This window comes from Ovis canadensis, chromosome Y (assembly GCF_042477335.2).
Source record: "Ovis canadensis isolate MfBH-ARS-UI-01 breed Bighorn chromosome Y, ARS-UI_OviCan_v2, whole genome shotgun sequence".
In the NCBI taxonomy this organism is placed as follows: Eukaryota; Metazoa; Chordata; class Mammalia; order Artiodactyla; family Bovidae; genus Ovis; species Ovis canadensis.
This window is the reverse complement of record NC_091271.1, coordinates 9,020,504-9,039,060: the sequence shown is the minus strand read 5'-3', so window position 1 is coordinate 9,039,060 and position 18,557 is coordinate 9,020,504. Positions and strand designations below refer to the sequence as shown.

The 18,557-nt window shown below is 46.5% G+C and overlaps 1 pseudogene; it reads left to right on the top strand.

Moving 5' to 3' along the window:
- The first annotated feature begins 13,911 nt into the window (after positions 1 to 13,911).
- Positions 13,912 to 15,783, top strand: LOC138431281 (MYND-type zinc finger-containing chromatin reader ZMYND8-like; annotated as a pseudogene).
- Positions 15,784 to 18,557: the final 2,774 nt, after the last annotated feature.

Below are 18,557 nucleotides of genomic sequence, written 5' to 3'. Positions count from 1 at the left end.
ATTAGTATCACAGAGGGCAAAGATGTTGCAGGAATGCATCTGTCAGGAAATTTTTTATCCATCAGGAAAGATTTGGGGTTGACTGGTTAAGTGTTCTATAAACACTGCTTCAGGATTGAAATACACTGACTTTTACCCCTACAAATGTATTCTTGCATTGATCATTAAACTGATATTACCCATGCAGAAGCTTTTCATGATTGTCAGTAAATTATCACCCAAGTGATAGGACTTGGGTCTTGCCTCTCTGTAAAGAGAAAGTTGTTAAGGAATTCTTGTTCCAGGGAAAAGGGGTGCATGATCAATTTCAAGTTCAAACTCCCTTGCAACTTCTGTGTCCTTTCTTGGAGGAAAGCACAGGGAATGGAATCACACCAACCTGATTGGCACTGTGAACCAGTCCAAGGCGACAGAAGTAGAAAACACAGGCATATGTCACTCAACTGTCCACAGTGAGGACGTCAAACCCTGCTAACCTCTTTGCATGTCAATCACCCTTATGAGCAAGTACCATTCACCATCCAGGATATATCATAGAAGTAGAAGAGGGCACTGACTTGATCAGGTAACGAGTGAAAAAAATTAATTGGGACAAAAAACAGGGGTGCTTCCAAAATCCATAATACTGGACAAGTAAACCAATGTTTCCCCATGTGTGAAAGTTACATTTCAGAATTTTGTGTGTGTGTGTGTGTGTGTGTGTGCACGCGCACACATGTGCACTGGAAAAAATGTGCGTGTGAGCTCTCTGAACTGGCCTGGCTGGGAGATGGAAGAATGGACACTGAACACATAAAAGAGCTTGTGTAAGGTACAAAGATCTTGGGGCAGCAGAAGCACTGACATCCTGGCAAATGGCCCAGGGATCTCACCAATGGAGCAAGCGGTATGTGTAAACAGGCATGTAAGTGTAAACATGGATTCCTGAGCAGAAAGGTGAGGCAGGCAAAAAGCACCTGGGGGAAGTCCAGGAGGATGCCAAGGATCTCAGAGACAGAGTGGGCCAGATTCCCAGGCACAGAAGAGGGGTTATGCACAGCCCCTAAGACACCTGATTTTGTTTTGAATTCAGTTATCCATATTGCATCCTTTATGCAGAGCACAAAATATTATTTATGTTGGTGGGTCAGCTGCTATAGAATCTGTCTACAATGTGGGAGACCTGGGTTTGATCCCAGGGCTCGGGAAAATCTCTTGGAGAAGGGAAAGTCCACCCCCTCAAAAGTCCACCCCCACCAGTATTCAGGCCTGGAGAATTGCAAAGATTGTATAGTCTATGGGGTGACAAAGAGTCAGTCACGACTGAGTGACTCCACTTCACTTCACTTTAGTTTTATTTATTTTTTTTGTATTTGAAATATTTGAAATATATTTTCAATATTCAGACAACAGAGAATTATTAAACATTTGCTTCAACAACCGCTAGATCATGAAAAAAAGGAAGAGAATTCCAGAAAAATATTTATTTCTGCTTTATTGACTATGCCAAAGCCTTTGACTGTGTGGATCACAATCAACTGTGGAAAATTCTGAAAGAGATGGGAATACCAGACCACCTGACCTGCCTCTTGAGAAATCTGTATGCAGGTCAGGAAGCAACACTTAGAACTGGACATGGAACAACAGACTGGTTCCAAATAGGAAAAGGAGTACAACAAGGCTGTATATTGTCACCTTGCTTATTTAACTTCTATGCAGAGTACATCATGAGAAATGCTGAACTGGAAGGAACAGAAGCTGGAATCAGGATTGCTGGGAGAAATAGCAATAACTTCAGATATGCAGCTGACACCACCCTTATGGCAGAAAGTGAAGAGAAACTAAAAAGCCTTTTGGTTAAAGTGAAAGAGGAGAGTGAAAAAGTTGGCTTAATGCTCAACATTCAGAAAACGAAGTTCATGGCATCCGGTCCCATTACTTCATGGGAAATAGAAGGGGAAACAGTGGAAACAACGTAAGGCTTTATATTTTTGGGCTCCAAAATCAGCAGATGGTGACTGCAGCCATGAAATTAAAAGATGCTTTCTCCTTGGAAGAAAGGTTATGAGCAACCTAGATAGTATATACAAAATCAGAGACATTACATTGCAGACTAAGGTCCATCTGGTCAAGGCTATGGTATTTCCTGTACCATGTATGGATGTGAGCGTGGACTGTGTAGAAGGCTGAGTGCTGAAGAATTGATGCTTTTGAACTGTGGTATTGGAGAAGACTCTTGAGAGTGCCTTGGACTTCAAGGAGTTGCAACCAGTCCATTCTGAAGGAGATCAACCCTGGGATTTCTTTGGAAGGAATGATGTTAAGCTGAAACTCCAGTACTTTGGCCACCTAAGATGAAGAGTTGACTCATTGGAAAAGACTTTGATGCTGGGAGGTATTGGGGGCAGGAGGAGAAGGGGACGACCGAGGATGAGATTGTTGTATGGCATCACTGACTCAATGGATGTAAATCTGAGTGAACTCGGGAGTTGGTGATGGACAGGGAGGCCTGGCCTGCTGCGATTCATGGGGTCGCAAAGAGTTGGACATGACTGAGCGACTGAACTGAACTGAACTGAACTGAAAAGAAGCATCCAACGAAAGGCAATGCCAAAGAATGCTCAAACTACCGCACAATTGCACTCACTCACATGCTAGTAAAGTAATGTTCAAAATTCTCCAAGACAGGCTTCAGTAATATGTGAACCGTAAACTTCCTGATGTTCAAGCTGGTTTTAGAAAAGGTAGAGGAACAAGAGATTAAATTGCCAACGTTCGCTGGATCATAGAAAAAGCAAGAGAGTTCCAGAAAAACATCTATTTCTGCTTTATTGACTATGCCAAAGCCTTTGACTGTGTGGATCACAATAAACTGTGGAAAATTCTAAAAGATATGGGAATACCAGACCACCTAACCTGCCTTTTAAGAAATCTGTATGCAGGTCAGGAAGCAACACTTAGAACTGGACATGGAACAACAGACTGGTTCCAAACAGGAAAAGGAGTACATTAAGGCTGTATATTGTCACCTTGCTTGTTTAACTTATATGCAGAGTACATCATGAGAAACGCTGGACTGAAAGAAGCACAAGCTGGAATCAAGATTGCTGGGAGAAATATGAATAACCTCAGATATGCAGATGACACCACCCTTATGGAAGAAAGTGAAGAGGAGCTAAAAAGCCTCTTGATGAAAGTGAAAGAGGAGAGTGAAAAAGTTGGCTTAAAGCTCAACATTCAGGAAACGAAGATCATGGCATCTGGTCCCACCAGTTCATGGGAAATAGATGGGGAAACAGTGGAAACAGTGTCAGACTTTATTTTGGGGGGGCTCCAACATCACTGCAGATGGTGACTGTAGCGATGAAATTAAAAGACAATTGCTCCTTGGAAGAAAGGTTATGACCAACCTAGATAGCATATTCAAAAGCAGAGACATTACTTTGCCGACTAAGGTCCATCTAGTCAAGGCTATGGTTTTTCCAGTAGTCATGTATGGATGTGAGAGTTGGACTGTGGAGAAGGCTGAGCATCAAAGAATTGATGGTTTTGAACTGTGGTATTGGAGAAGACTCTTGAGAGTTCCTTGGACTGCAAGGAGTTCCAACCAGTCCATTCTGAAGGAGGTCTGCCTGGGATTTCTTTGGAAGGAATGATGCTAAAGCTGAAACTCCAGTACTTTGAGCACCTCATAAGAAGAGTTGACTCATTGGAAAAGACTTTGATGCTGGGAGGGATTTTGGGCAGGAAGAGAAGGGAATGACGGAGGATGAGATGGCTGAATGGCATCACGGACTTGATGGACATGAGTGTGAGTGAACTCCAGGAGTTGGTAATGGACAGGGAGGCCTGGCCTGCTGAGATTCATGAGATCGCAAAGAGTCGGACACGGCTGAATGACTGAACTGAACTGAACTGAAATGAACAGTTATATGCACTTTAAATAACATATTCATGGCATTCCAGTTTCTCAGTGCTCACAAGTCTTAGATTTAGGATCAGAAAACTTATCAAGTTACTTTATACACATGTCTTATCCCATTTTTCAGCTTTTCTTGGAAGTTTGAAACGGTGTTTCTTTGCAGCCCAAGTTTATGTATTTACATATCAATGTTCGAGTCTTGAAACTGTTTTTGAATCTCAGAATAATTTCAAATATTTCCATTTTTATGTTAAAATCGACTTAGATTTCCTCCATCTCTCTCTTTTTTTTAACTTTATTTTACTTTACAATACTGTATTGGTTTTGCCATATATCAACATGAATCTGCCACAGGTGTACATGAGTTCCCAATCCTGAACCCCCCCTCCCCTTTCCCTCCCCATGCCATCTCTCTCTCCCTCCCCGTACCAGCCCCAAACATCCTATATCCTGCAGCAAACCTAGACAGGCGATTCATTTCTTAGAGGATATTATACGTTTCAATGCCTTTCTCCAAAATCATCCCACCCTCTTCCTCTCCAAAAGAGTCCAAAAGTCTGTTCTATACATCTGTGTCTCTTTTCATACCATCGTTACCATCTTTCTTTCTAAATTCCATATATATGTGTTAATATTGTAAGGCTGGACCCTGGGGGCCATGATGGGCTGCCTCTCCTCTCCCTCCCGCCTGCAGGGGACGTCCCTAATGGAAGAAGCCTCCCAGATCCCGGGGACCAATGACAGCACAATTTGCCAGCTAAAGCCGCCCCATCCCAGCCACATAGAAGGACCTATGAACCTGAGATGCCTCAGCCCGGTGACCTATCTGAACCCCAGTCCATTAACCTGACCATCCCTCTCAATGAATGTATATAAGCCACCTCCAACATGGTCCGGATGCAGACTTCCTTGACCTGCCCCGTTCCGGTTCGGGAACCCCGCCCAGGAGTGCTTCACCATTAAAAAGCCTGTTAGACACTCTTTTCAGTGTCCTGGTCATCTTTACCTAACATTTGGTGCCCAACGAGGAGCCTGAAACAAGGGGCCATCCCGTGACGAGTGAGATTTGTGGCCCCCTCGGGTCTGGCCCGCGCTGGACCAGGTCACCCCATCACCCCTCTGGGACCATGCAACCTTCTGGCAGGCTATGGGGTAAGTTCCATTGGTCGGGTTCTGGGGGTTGTTGCTCCCATGGTGATCATGCCTAGGGTTTCTCGGTCCTTTTGAATCGCGGATGCATCTGTACCCCTTCTCCGCAGGCCAGCCCTGCTATTCCTTGGCACCAGACATCTCGGAGATGTCTGTCTTGGCTGAGTGGCTCTCTCCTCGCTAGATTGATGGCCCGTTCAGAGACTCCTGATTGGACCACTCCCAGCCCTGCTAATGCTTGGTCTAGGACCTCTGTTTCATATTCGCCATGGGAACGGCTGCCTCCAGGGCCAACCAACCCTGATCTACACCACTAAAATGTTTATTCGCCAACCTCAGAACTCTACATATCTCTGGAAAAATTCACTCCAAATGCTTAACCTTCCTTTGTTCTGATGCATGGCCCCAATATTCTTTAGATAATGGCTCACAACGGCTGCCAATCAGAACTTTTGATTTTAATGTCCTCCGTGACTTAGGTAATTACTGCCAGAGGACGGGAAAATGGTTTGAGGTACCCTGTGTACAGGCTTTCTGGCTGTTGTGCTCCTGTCCCATCCTATATACCCACTGTTCCCCTTCTGAAATTCTCCTAACCATGGCCCTTCCTAGCCCTACACCAACTCCCCCTCTATCGTCCTCACCAACTTCCTCCATATCCACTCCTCCCCCATCATCCTCACAGCCCAGCCCTCCTGTGACTATGCCTCCCGCTGCTCCCTTGGCTCTGCCTCTATACACCACTTCCTTTGTGCCCTGCCTCACCAAACTCCCCCACATCAACTCCCCCTCTAGCGCTCTCACCAACTTCCTCTATATCCAGCCCTTCCCCATTATCCTCACAGCCCAGCCCTCCTGTGACTATGCCTCCCGCTGCTCCCTCAGCTCCACCTCTATATCCACCCCTTCATCCATGCCCACCCCTTTCTGACTCACCGATTAGTTCACGCACAAGTTCCCAGACCACTCCCAATCTACCTCCAGCTCCCCTGTTTCCTCTCCACCAGGCAGCCGGCCTGAAGGGTCTCGCCCATGTCCATGTGCCTTTTTCACTCCAATATCTCGCCCATATTTAACAACGTCTAGGCTCCTATTTGGCCAACTCCTCTAACCACATCAAAAACTTCACCAGCTGCCTCAGTCTTATGCCCTTATCTGGCAGGACATATTTACCATTCTGGGGTCCACCACTACCCTAGAGGAGAGAAAGCCTATTTGGGCTGTGACAAAAGTGATGGCTGGCCCAAAATATCTAGCTAACCCAGCAGACCCAGCCTAGCCACCTGGAGCAGCTGCTATTCCAGATGTAGACCCAGACTGGGACTATCAGGAGAGACAAAGAGGAAGAGCCAACATTCAATGCATGGCAAAATGCCTATAGAAGCAAAAGGAGACCACCTCCCTCAAGGTAATAAACCTACTTGAACTAGATGAAATAACCCAGGGCCCTGATGAGAACCCAGCAGCCTTTCTTAACAGGCTGACAGAGGCGCTCACCACCTATACCTGGATTGCCCCAGATTCTCTGGAGGGGGTTACTACCCTAGCCAACCGTTTTATATTCCAATCAGCTTCAGACATCAGAAAAAAACTCTCCAAGGTTGAGGATGGGCCTCAGACCCCACTCCGAGACCTGGTAAAATGGCCTTTAAGGTTTATAACACCCGAGAGGAAGCCAGAAAAGCCAGCTGCAAGGCAAAGCTTAAACAAAAAGCCGAACTACAGGCTAACCTCCAGGCTTACTTCCTTGGGAAACACACCCAGGCACTAGTAGCAGCCCTGTGGCTGGCCACGGGACACAAGCTGGCTCCTCAGAAGCCACCACCCGGAGCCTGCTTCAAATGCAGTCATGAGGGCCACTGGGCCTGCCAATGCCCAAACCCCCAGCTCCAGACAAAGCCATGCCCTCGTTGCCAACAACTGGGACATTGGGCGAGTGATTGTCACCAGGCAACTAAGGCCTCAGCCTTACTGGGCCGAGGTCTGGGCTCCCAAAAGGACATTTCCTCCCTGCACCCCACCTTGGAACTTCTCTCCTTGATGAAGATTGATGGCGCCCAGACTCTGGGACCCCCATAACCCAAGCCGAGCCCAGGGTAATGCTTCAAGTGGTGGGTAAGTCTATCAATTTCTTGATAGATACAGGGGCTACTTACTCGATCTTTCCCTCCTTCGGGGGCACCTTGCATCCTTCGCAGGTATCAGTAGTGGGTATAGATGGTACATCTTCAAGACCCTTGCAGACTGGGCCACAGCCCTGTCAGTTTGACCACTTCTTGTTCACACACTCTTTTCTGATAATCCCTTCATGGCCCACTCCCCTGCTGGGGCGGGACATTTTAGCTAAGCTTAGGGCCACCATTCACCCACCTCTCTCATTTTCCCAATCTCTCACCTTGTCGCTATTCCTCCTCTGCTCCCCTGAGGCTCCAGTTGTTGAGTGTTCATCTAGGACACTGAAATCCCACTGGTCACAACCCATCACACTCCCATCCTGATTAAACTACGTGATCCTTTTGACTTACCAAATAACCCTCACTTCCCCATCTCTCAGACTCACCTATGTGGTCTTAAACCAATCATAGCCCATCTCTTAGGCCAGGGCCTCCTAGCCCTCATGGCCTCGCCCTACAGTACCCCCATTCTCCCGGTATGGAAAGCTGCTGGCGGCTACCAACTGGTCCAGGACCTTCGACTGAAAAACGAGGCCATGATCCCTGCCCATCCGATTGTCCCCAATCCCTATACCTTACTTTGTGACATCCCTAGCAGTACGACTCACTTTACTGTCATAGACCTCAAAGTTGCCTTTTTCACTATTCCCTTGCACCCAGACAGCCAATTCCTCTTTGCTTTCACATGGACCGACCCAGAAACCTGACAGTCCTCCCAGCTAACATGGACAGTCCTTCCCCAAGGGTTTAGAGAGAGCCCCCATTTTTTTCGCCAGGCTCTGGCCCAGGATCGCGCTACATGCCCTTTGGCCCCCAGTGTCCTCTTACAGTATGTGGATGACCTTCTGCTCTGCAGCCCCTCACAAGCTCTCTCTCAGACACGTATCACTATTCTTAACTTCCTGAGCTCTAAAGGATACCGAGCATCTCAACAAAAGGCCCAACTCACCCAGACCTCTGTAACTTTCCTAGGTCTAAAGATTATCCCAACAACTAAAGCTTTGACTACTGACAGACTCAGCCTTCTCTGAGACCTCTGCCCCCCTTCCACTGGGGAAAAAATCTTATCCTTTTTGGTGTTAACAGGATTCTTCTGGCACTGGGTCCCCAACTATGCTTCACTGGCTAAACCCCTCTATACAGCCGCAAAAGACACCCCTACTAGACCACTCTCTTCAAAATCGGAGGTCAAAAAGGCATTCTACAACCTCCGCTCAGCTTTGCTGTCGTCTTCCCCACTGTTCCTGCCCAATCCCAACCTCCCCTATCACCTATACACTGATGAAAAAGGGAGCATAATTTTTAGAGCCCTCATATAGCCTGCGGGCCCTGAAATGCTGCCAGTGACGTTTATCTCCAAACAGTTAGACCCCACCGCTCAGAGATGGTCCCCCTGCCTACGTGCCCTGGCAGCAGCAGCTTCTCTATATGCAAATGCAAAAAAGAGAGAGGAAATTCCTCACCACCAAGGGATCACCCATTTCTAATGCCCCCCTAATTGCCAACCTCCTGGAGGCCATCTCACAGCCCACCCAGGTAGCCATCCTGCACTACAAAGGACATCAGACGACTTACGACATGGTTTCCCTAGACAACAACGAGGCTGACCAGATGGCCAGACAGATAGCCTTACAACAGGGGCCTCTGCCTATACTATTTCTTAAGACCTCCCTTACACCTAACTACTCAAAGGCCAAAATGGAGGCCTTCTTCTCACAGGAGGGCACTTCCAAACACCCCTCAGGATGGATCATACTCCATGACAAACTAATCTTTCCTGAAAGACGGACAATGTCCATTATCACCCTGATCCATGACTTTACACATTGGGCCCCACACACTTTTGACCTTCCTTAGCCCTCTCTTTCCCCCATTACACCTCCGACCTACCATTCAGGCAGTCCATCATCGCTGCCTAATGTGTGTCAAGACCTTTCCTCAAGGAGGACTCAGGCCCCCACAAGAAACTCACCAGCTGAGGGGACACCTGCAGGGACAGGATTGGCAGATAGACTTTACTCACATGCCTAGACATCAGACCTTCTGTTATATGCTGGCCTTGGTCCTCAGGCAAGGTAAAATGGGCTAACGGCATCCTGAAGGCTCGTCTGACCAGGTTAATGGCAGAACTTTGTCTCTCCTGGGTTGATCTCCTTCCAGCAGCCCTGACCTACATATGGACAACTCCTCATGTCAAGACTGGTCTGACACCTTTTGAACTGCTGTATGGTAGGCCATATCTGCTGACTAAACTTCTGGGTCCCCCAACCCCCTTCTAGAGACTTACTTGTCCTGTTTCACTCTCCTGAGGTCTCTACTTAGAAAACACACTGAACATGTCCTCCCTCAACCTGTCAGAGACCATGCCCAGGCAATCCCATCCCCTGCTTTGGCACCAGGAGATCAGGTTCTCCTAAAAAACTCTGATGCCTCAACCCCTTCAAACCTGGGGGACTGGGCCTTTCATGGCGGTCCTCACCACCCCTACAGCAGCCAAACTGTGGGGACACGAGCCATGGTATCACATCACATGGCTCAAGCGGGCTCCACTACACAGCTACCTTCTCCAAAACCCCTGGAGACTTATACACCTCTAAAATCTTGGGACCTACCAAGATCACCATTACTAAGACATCCTTGCCTCCTGCCTGTGACTGACACACCCCATCCAATGCTTGTCTGGCTTCATCTGCTATGGCTATTGCCAATCGCAACTCTGGCTATACTCTTTGCCATTAGACTGGCTGTCACAGCCCCCCAGGACTGGCCGCTCATACGTTGACTTTTGCTGGCCCTTGCTTACCTTATTATCTGTTCACTATTCCTGGGATGCTACTCCATTGGGACAGCCTGACCTGGCCATATGTCTCTCACGCTGGCCTGCCCAAGACTTTATCCTGGTCACCCAAGACTTTTTCTTGGCCCTACTAACAGGACCTTTGGCTGGCTACCCCAGTCACCGACTGTGACTCTTTCTTTCAGGCAATTTCTGATCTACACTTGCAGGGGACCTTCCTCCTTTTACAGAATTTCAAATTGACTTCTTCACTTTTATCACTCTTCTTCTAATATTATAGCTTAACATGCTTTGACCACTATTCCTCCTGGCCATGATAATACGGGCGGGGCAACCTATGCCCTGCCCCCAGGGCTGCACCAAACAAGACTGCTGGGGCACTGGGTTCACAGCCTACACTTATGTCCACCGAGACCATCATGTCTCACCCGCCCAGCCATGCTCCCATAGGGGTAAGTGTTATTGGACGGCCAAGAGCCTTGAAACGGCCAAATCAAACTCAGCCTCTAACTGCTATAAAGCTAGGGACAAAGAGCTCTGTTTACCATGCAAACTCACTACAGAATGACAGAGACGAGAACAAATCCAACATAAGGTCCAAGAGGACTTCATAAAGTTGGCAACTGAAGCCTCTGAACCACACCATGATCCCAACAAACTCCTAGACCAGGTTCATCAGGCACTCAAACCCCTAGATTTTTCACCCCAAATTTTCACCAGCCTCAATGACACCTATCAGACCCTGACTGAAACCTCACCAAACCTCTCATGATGGCTCTATCTTCCCTTGAGACCCCAACCATTCCTTGCTCAACCGATCCCCAGCAAGTGGATACAGGCCCAAAATCTCACTCAAAATGTCACTGAAGTAACCATGCCAATGGGGCCCTTGACCACTGAGATACTGTACCTTCCAGCCAATGCCTGTTGTTTTCTGGCCAACCACACCTCATTAACCACAGAGGCCTGTGATGGCTTAAGATGAGACCCTCTATCCCCAAACCCTCAGATATGCGGAAAACCCGGGATATTCTTTCTCTGTAATCAAACCTCCTTATTACAATGTTTCCCGCCCAACTGGACTCAGCCTTACACCCCAGTCTTCCTTACTCCCTTCCTGACCATTCTGACACCGCAGGCAATGGAAGACCAGATCCAGCCAAACCCACCGCCACCGGAGGACATTGGCTGCAACTCCCCTGCTCCTCAGGGGAGGTCTATTTACAGCCTTATGACTGGGAGCAGGAGGATTGGGATCAGCCACACACTCCGACTAGAAGCTGTCTGCAGACCTCAATCGAGACCTGGACAAGGTGGCAAATTCCCTAGTGGCATTATAGACCCAGATAACCTCTCTGGCAGCAGTGGCTCTCCAAAATCGAAGGGCCCTAGACCTGCTAACGGCTGAAAAAGGGGAACGTGTCAGTTCCTAAGGGCAGACTCTTGTTTTTTTGTTAATGTCTCAGGGATAGTTCAGAACAAGGTCCGAGAGCTGATAGAGAACATCAGACGTAGACAGGCCGAGTCAGGCGGTTTCAGTTTCTTGAGATGGTGGAAGTGGTCTTGGGCAAAATGGCTTCTCCTGCTTCTCAGACCCCTCACAGCCTTGTTCCTCATCCTGTCAACAGGACCTTGTGCTTTTCAGATCGTCCTCTGGAGGGTCAGGGAGATGAACCAGACGGCTACTGGACAGATGTTGATGGTGGCTACATACTCCAAACTCCCGTCCAGAGACCCTGAGGCCCCCTAAAGGTCACCAGGATCTGGTCTTGACCCTCAGCCCCAGTGGCACCCCATTTCAGCAGGAAGTAGCCAGGAGCAATAATGGCACCCCTTATCCTATCAAAAGGGTCAAAATGTAAGGCCCGACCCCAGGGGCCATGATGGGCTGCCCCTCCTCTCCCTCCTGCCGACAGGGGAAGTCCCTAATGGAAGGAGCCTCCCAGATCCCAGGGACCAACTTAAGCACACTTCACCAACTAAAGCTGCCCCACCCCAGCCACATAGAAGGACCTATCAGCCCGAGACACCTCGGCCTGGCGACTGATCCAAACGCACGTCCATTAACCTGACCATCCATCGCAATGAATGTACATAAGTCGCCTCCAACAAGGTCCAGGCACGGACTTCCTCACCCTGCCTTGTTCGGGTCCGAGAACCCTGTCCAGGAACGATTCGCCATCAAAAAAGCCTGTTAGACACTCTTTTTTTGTGTCTGGTCATCTTTACCTAACAAGTGTATTGTATTGGTGTTTTTCTTTCTGGCTTACTTCACTCTGTATAATTGGCTCCAGTTTCATCTACCTCATTAGAACTGAGTCAAATGTATTCTTTTTAATGGAGTAATACTCCGTTGTGAATATGTACCACAGCTTTCTTATCCATTCATCTGCTGATGGACATCTAGGTTGTTTCCATCCCACTCACAGAGATTTTCATATAGGAAATGTATACAATTCAAGCAGGGAAGTGTATGCTCAAATTTTCATATCTGAAATATATAGAATACCCCATTCGTGTAGGAAAACATGTCCACAGATATCCGTATGTGAAACAGACAAGACTCTGTACATGATGAAGCAAAGTATACAAGTAGATTTTCAAACATGAAATACAGGTTTTCTATTTCAGGTAGAAATATCTGCACCCATGTTTTCACATGGGAAATAGAGAAAATTAGATATTTCGTGCAGAAAAATCATGTTTCAGGTTTTCATCTGCACTAAGCAGGGCATATGAAGGAAGTGCTGTAGAACAACCCAGAAGAATAGTGTAAAAAGGGATTTGAGAGACGCTCCAGGATGGATAGAACCCCTATATACTTATGGCTTATTAATGTTGATGCATGGCAGAAACTATCACAATACTGTGTAAGAATTAACCCCCAGTTATAAAAACAAACAAACAAACAAACAAAACCTTCATTTTGAGAAAAGTAAAAGAACAAGGGGACTTGACTCTGCTCTGTGGTGACCTAAATGGGGAGGAAATCCAAAATTGATGGGATGTATGTATACGTAAAATTGTGTCTTCTCTTTACTCTGTTTTCAGGCTGAATTCCCATCTGGGGTGTGGAGGCTTGCCATGTATACGTACTTGTCCCGGCTTCTAAGATCCATGAGAGAGGGAGCCCAAGGCAGGGCACTATCCAATATTCAAACAGATGCCAGTGGCCTAACGTAGATGGTGCAAGCTCCTTGTCTGGAACTTTATTGGCTTTCCACATAAACCAAGTTATTCAGCCTCTTTTCTCCACTTAATTTTCCTACTACACTATTCCTTCCTAATCGAATCTTATATTTATAAATAAATAAGTTTTTTTCCTCGCCAATGCAGTCCCCACTTCGAATTCCCTAGATCCACTGGGGCTGGACCCCGACATTCCCTTTCTTTCTAATTTGAGCTCCAGACCAGGTTGATGAAGAACGAAGTCTCTGGGTAAATGAGCTGATCTCCCCATCTTTATCACCATATTCTCTGCGAGGATCAGCACCACTCTATGTTACAAACCCATGCTAATCTGGACCTGAAATTCCAAGCAAAGTGTTGTTGAGGTTGAAAATAGTGTAATCTTTGACCTTGGAGGAACCACAATGATGCTGAGCTTCATGGAAACCAACCATCTGGCTGGAGTAGTGCATTTTCCATATTGAAAGTAGGTGATAGTTCAGTAGAAACCAGCCAAATGTTCTCTCAGCCTCTTATGTCCAAGTCACCCCAGGCAGTCAAGTAGATAATATCGTTGGGATAAACGATGGAGATATTTAAAGTTTTTCCCTTCTGAATGCAAGAACGTGTTTTCTAGAAGAAGCCAAGTGATGAGTGTTATTCGCTATTTCCCTCCAGTGCCTGATCTCACAAGAGTGTGGTGGTGTCTTCAAGATCAAAGCAAGGCTAAGATGAACCTGATGGAGGTGAGTGAGTCTGTCCAGCAGTAGTCTGCCCCTTTCTCTTCTCCTCTCTCCCAAGGGGCAGATTCACAGCAGATTCCAGCCAAATCTCGACAAGATATAGAGAGTTGCAGAGCACAGTGAGGTGTGTGTCTTGGGTCCTAGCAGGCAGCTGGTCTAGGTCCTCGTTTTGTCATTGTTATTAAGGATTTACAGAGGACTTCCTATGCCCCTTGAACTGTGTGTAGATTGTCCTGGAAGGTTGATACTATTATCACACCCATTATCCAGGGGAAGGGACAGAGGCTTAGACAGGTAGTTCACTCATTCAGGGTCACACAACTAGTAGAAGCAGAGAAGCAGGATCTGAATTCACCTACTTTGGGCTCCAGTATCCAAGCATATGTGGCCATGCTTGTCATTCTGTTGGCCAACCTTTAGTTACTAATTGCACCAGCCCTGAGATCCAGAAATTAAACGCGATTTGGTTTTTAGATTCTTTCCGTTTGAGTCTTGGAGGAGGTGGATATCATTCACTCCTGATCCTGCTGGGCTGTTGGTGGTTCTTACCCTTTTATGATTTTCTCTTCTGTGATCCCACTCAGGGTAACCATTGCTCTAGAATGAAGACAATACAGAGCTGATGGGGATTTCGTCTTTTCAAAATTGTCGGGTATCAGATTATTTACCTACAGATGGATGAGACTCACTACCAGGAGCAGAAAACATAAATGGGTTAAATGAAATTCTTGTTAGAAAAGAGATTTTCCCATTTTTGCTTGTATATGTTGGAAACTCCTGCTGTTTTATCATTTTTCCTTTTGCTTGAGGCATGGAAATGGGTGACTTTCCTCTGGACTCAATTACAAATAGAAAAACAGTTGGATGTGCTGCAGTCATGGGATCTCAAGGAGTTGGACACTACTGAGCAACTGAACTGAACTGAACTGAACTGAACTGAACTGAAAATGTTCAGTTAAATGTTAAATGAGTTTTAACAACTCCTGTGTATCATTTGCTTCCATGCCTCCCATTCTCTGTGTCCTGGTGTGTTACATATGCGGGCCAGATTGAGCTCTGGATAAATCAGAAATTCATGTTGTTTGGTCCCATGTCATCTCTGAATGTCAGTAAATGATGGTCTGCCTGCAAGTTCCATTTGTTCCCTGTAGTCAGCTGCAACTTAAGTCTACTGCTAACCCCACCAGGCCAGTGTGATGCCTTGTATATTCCTTTTTATTCCAGCAGTGAGCATGGAAAATATTTGTGGGGTTTTGGTCCTGCTCTTTATTCTATGACTACACTACATGCTGGGTTTGCTTGTTTGTTTCAGGTTTATCTGTTCGTTTGCTTAGGCATACATGAAATCTCAGCAGATGTTTATATGCCTGTCGACCATAGCAGTTCAGGGGATTCTGAGAAGTCAGATAGTAGTTGAAATGACTCTATGAATGATGAGGAGCAAAGGTCCAAGAAAGAGCCAGAAGATGCTGAAGAAAAGAGGGGGCTCAGATGTACAAAAAGCCATGTGCTGTCAAGAAAAAAGGCCAAATTGCTGAACCCAGTGGAGATGGAAGAGGAGCTGAAAGCATGTCACCAGCCAGTGAGAAAGTGGACCCAAGAGCAGTCTAGGAGAAGATGAGCCCCCAGGTTGAGAAGGACTTTTCAGACAAAGCAAAACCCTTGCCTCATCCCACAAAGGATATGCTGAAGGGAAAAGGTGAAGTGGAATCCCCAACAGTGCATTTGGGCCTGGACTCCAATTCAAAGAGTGGACTTGACATAGATTTAGGAAAACACCATTCTGCATAGGAGGGTCAAAAATATAGGAAGGAAGCCAGAGAACCGTCTCCCAAGGAGGAGGGTGAGTGACTGTACCAGTTTCTGGTTTCTTGATTTGGTCTGAGGATGTCACCTTGCCATTTGTAATGTTGCATGTCGTGTCGCCTTCTGACATCAGAAAGTGTGGCACAACAAAGCTTGGATTAGCTCCTGGTCACATAGCTAGTTACTGAGCAGGACAAGGACTTAAGCTGGGCCTGCCCACCTTTTACCTTTTTGATACCCAATGTGGTTGACCTTGAGCACCGGAAAAGAAGTCTGTTAGAAAGGAACGGTTGCTTCTAGCAGTCAAGTCATTTTGAACCTAAGCAGTTTCTTTTTCCAGTATGTTCACAAATATACCTAAAATGTTTGTCAATGTTAAGACACTGGACAAGACTGACACTGATGAAAGTGTTCAGGTCAAAGACCTTGATGAATTTATTCTACCTTACCTCCCCTCACACTGCCCAGGCATCTCAAAATACATTTTCTTACTAGACTATAAGCCCTTTCGGGTCAGTGGGACCAGACTGCTGAGTTCTTCTTTAGGCCTCTAGAAATCCAAGGGGCATTGTATGATATGCACCTGTGCCTGTGGTCTGCCATATTTGCATGTAACTGACATGGGCCTGATGTTTCACAACCTTGGCGCTATTGACTTTTTATTCTAGATAATTCTTTGTCCTGAGTATTGAAGGATGTTTAGCGGTATCTCTGGCCTTTACCAACTGGATATCAGTAGCATCTATCCAGTGGTGTCCTGCAAAAGTGTCTTGACAAAGCGAAATCTCCCCTAGTTGTGAACTGCTGCCTGAGTGTTAGCAGGTCTTAACAGCTGCTGCTGTTAGGGACTGAACCAGCAGTGGCTGCTCTCAAACCTGCCACACCCCAGGCATGCAGGCAGACACCCTACAGAACATAGGAATATTTGAAGGATATTTGTCCCATTGGCAAAGCAGTCAGAGAATTTCTCAGCTGGCTTGGCAAGTGGGAGATGGTATGCCCGAGAAAGAGAAGAATTAATTAAGGACCCAAAGGGACATGGCTTAAGGACAAATTGGAGATGATAGCCACAAAACCTCTTGTACTTTGTGAGTTACATACAGGGATCAGTTCATTTCAGTCACTCAGTCGTGTCTGACTCTTTGCGACCCAATGAATTGCAGCATGCAACACCTCCCTGTCCATCACCAACTCCCGGAATTCACTCAGACCCACATACAGGGATAGTCAGGTTTCATTATGTGGCTCAGTGGTAAAGACTCCATCTGCCAATGCAGGAGACATGAATTTGATCCTTGGATCAGCAAGATCTCCTGGAGAAGGAAATGGTAACCTACTCCAGTGGTGTTGCCTGGAGAATTCCGTGGACAGAGAAGTCTGGTGGGCTTTATAGTCCCTGGGGTCACCAAAGAGCTGGACATGACTTAGTGACTAAACAGACAACACACAGCTTTTGACAGGAGCTATCATCTCAGTTTTGTGTCCCTTGGGGCTTTCCTAGTCTGGCTGCTTAAAGCAGGAGCGGGGAAGTGTTCTGAGCAGTTTTTCCTCTGTGTTTGCATCATTGTGAACTGTTCCGGAACCTCAGTTTGGCAGTTCATTGAAAGAGGAGGGACTGTCTCTCAGTGACACAGGGCAGCAAGAGAGAGAGGCAGTTGAGTCAGTCAGGAAGGATGGATCACCACCCCATCCCTTAAAATTATGAATGGCATCTGAAACATCCAACTCTGTGTGGATTGGGGTTTGAGGGACCACATCTGATATTGTAGAAAGCAAAAGGGGTGGCATTTATTCCATGAAGTTTGTGGAATTGTTGTGTCCCAAAGGCAATGGAGACCCACTCCCATACTCTTGCCTGGAAAATCCCATGGACGGAGCAGCCTGGTAGGCTGCAGTCCTAAGGTCACTACGAGTCGGACATGACTGAGCAACTTTACTTTCACTTTGATGCACTGGAGAAGGAAATGGCTACCTGCTCCAGGAGTCTTGCCTGGAGAATCCCAGAGACGGAGTAGCCTGGTGGGCTGCTGTCTATGGGGTCACACAGAGTCGGACACAACTGACACAACTAAGCGGCAGCAGCAGCAGCAGCCTGTGACAGTGTTCCTATGAATGATACATTTATACTATTCCTCTCTTTCTCAAATAGGTGTTTTGTTTGGTGGTTGTTTTCACCCCTTCCAGAAAGGATTTGCGATATACTGATAGAATGGAAATCAAGACAGTGAGAAAGATGAAAATAGAATAGTGAGAGATCTGGGGGAATGTTTGTACACGAAAATAACTATTTCAGCCTTCAGAAGTAGCAACGTCAGGCTTCCATTTGGCTCTGAGCTTCCTGTCAGTCAAAGTGAAAATGCAAAAACATATGAGTGCATGAAAAGAGCTTGTGTTTCACACCCTAAATAAAAAAGTACTCCAGTTGATAAAATGAAGCTGAGCTTTTCCTTTCACTGGTGTCTGACTGAATTTTCTCTAGAATCCTCCGAGTGTGTGGGGCTTTTAAGCAATGGATGATTGTGAAACAATAATTCAGTTAGAGGAACTTCGCACAGGTTGAAATCCAGAGCCACCTGAGTATGAGTGCAGTCTTGAAGAATCGACTTCACATCAGAATGCAGTTGAGCATCTTTTCAAAGGTATGCTTTAACTCATAAGTTTAAGTGATGGGTGTTTTTGAGAGTGCTTGGTAACCTCCAACCAATCTTCAGTTAGGAGTTCAGCTTATACACAGAATCTGAATCCTCTGGCTTTTCTTGCTAGAGATCCTAGAGCAGAGGCTAAGTGAGCTCACTTCAGGACCATGACTACTACACTTA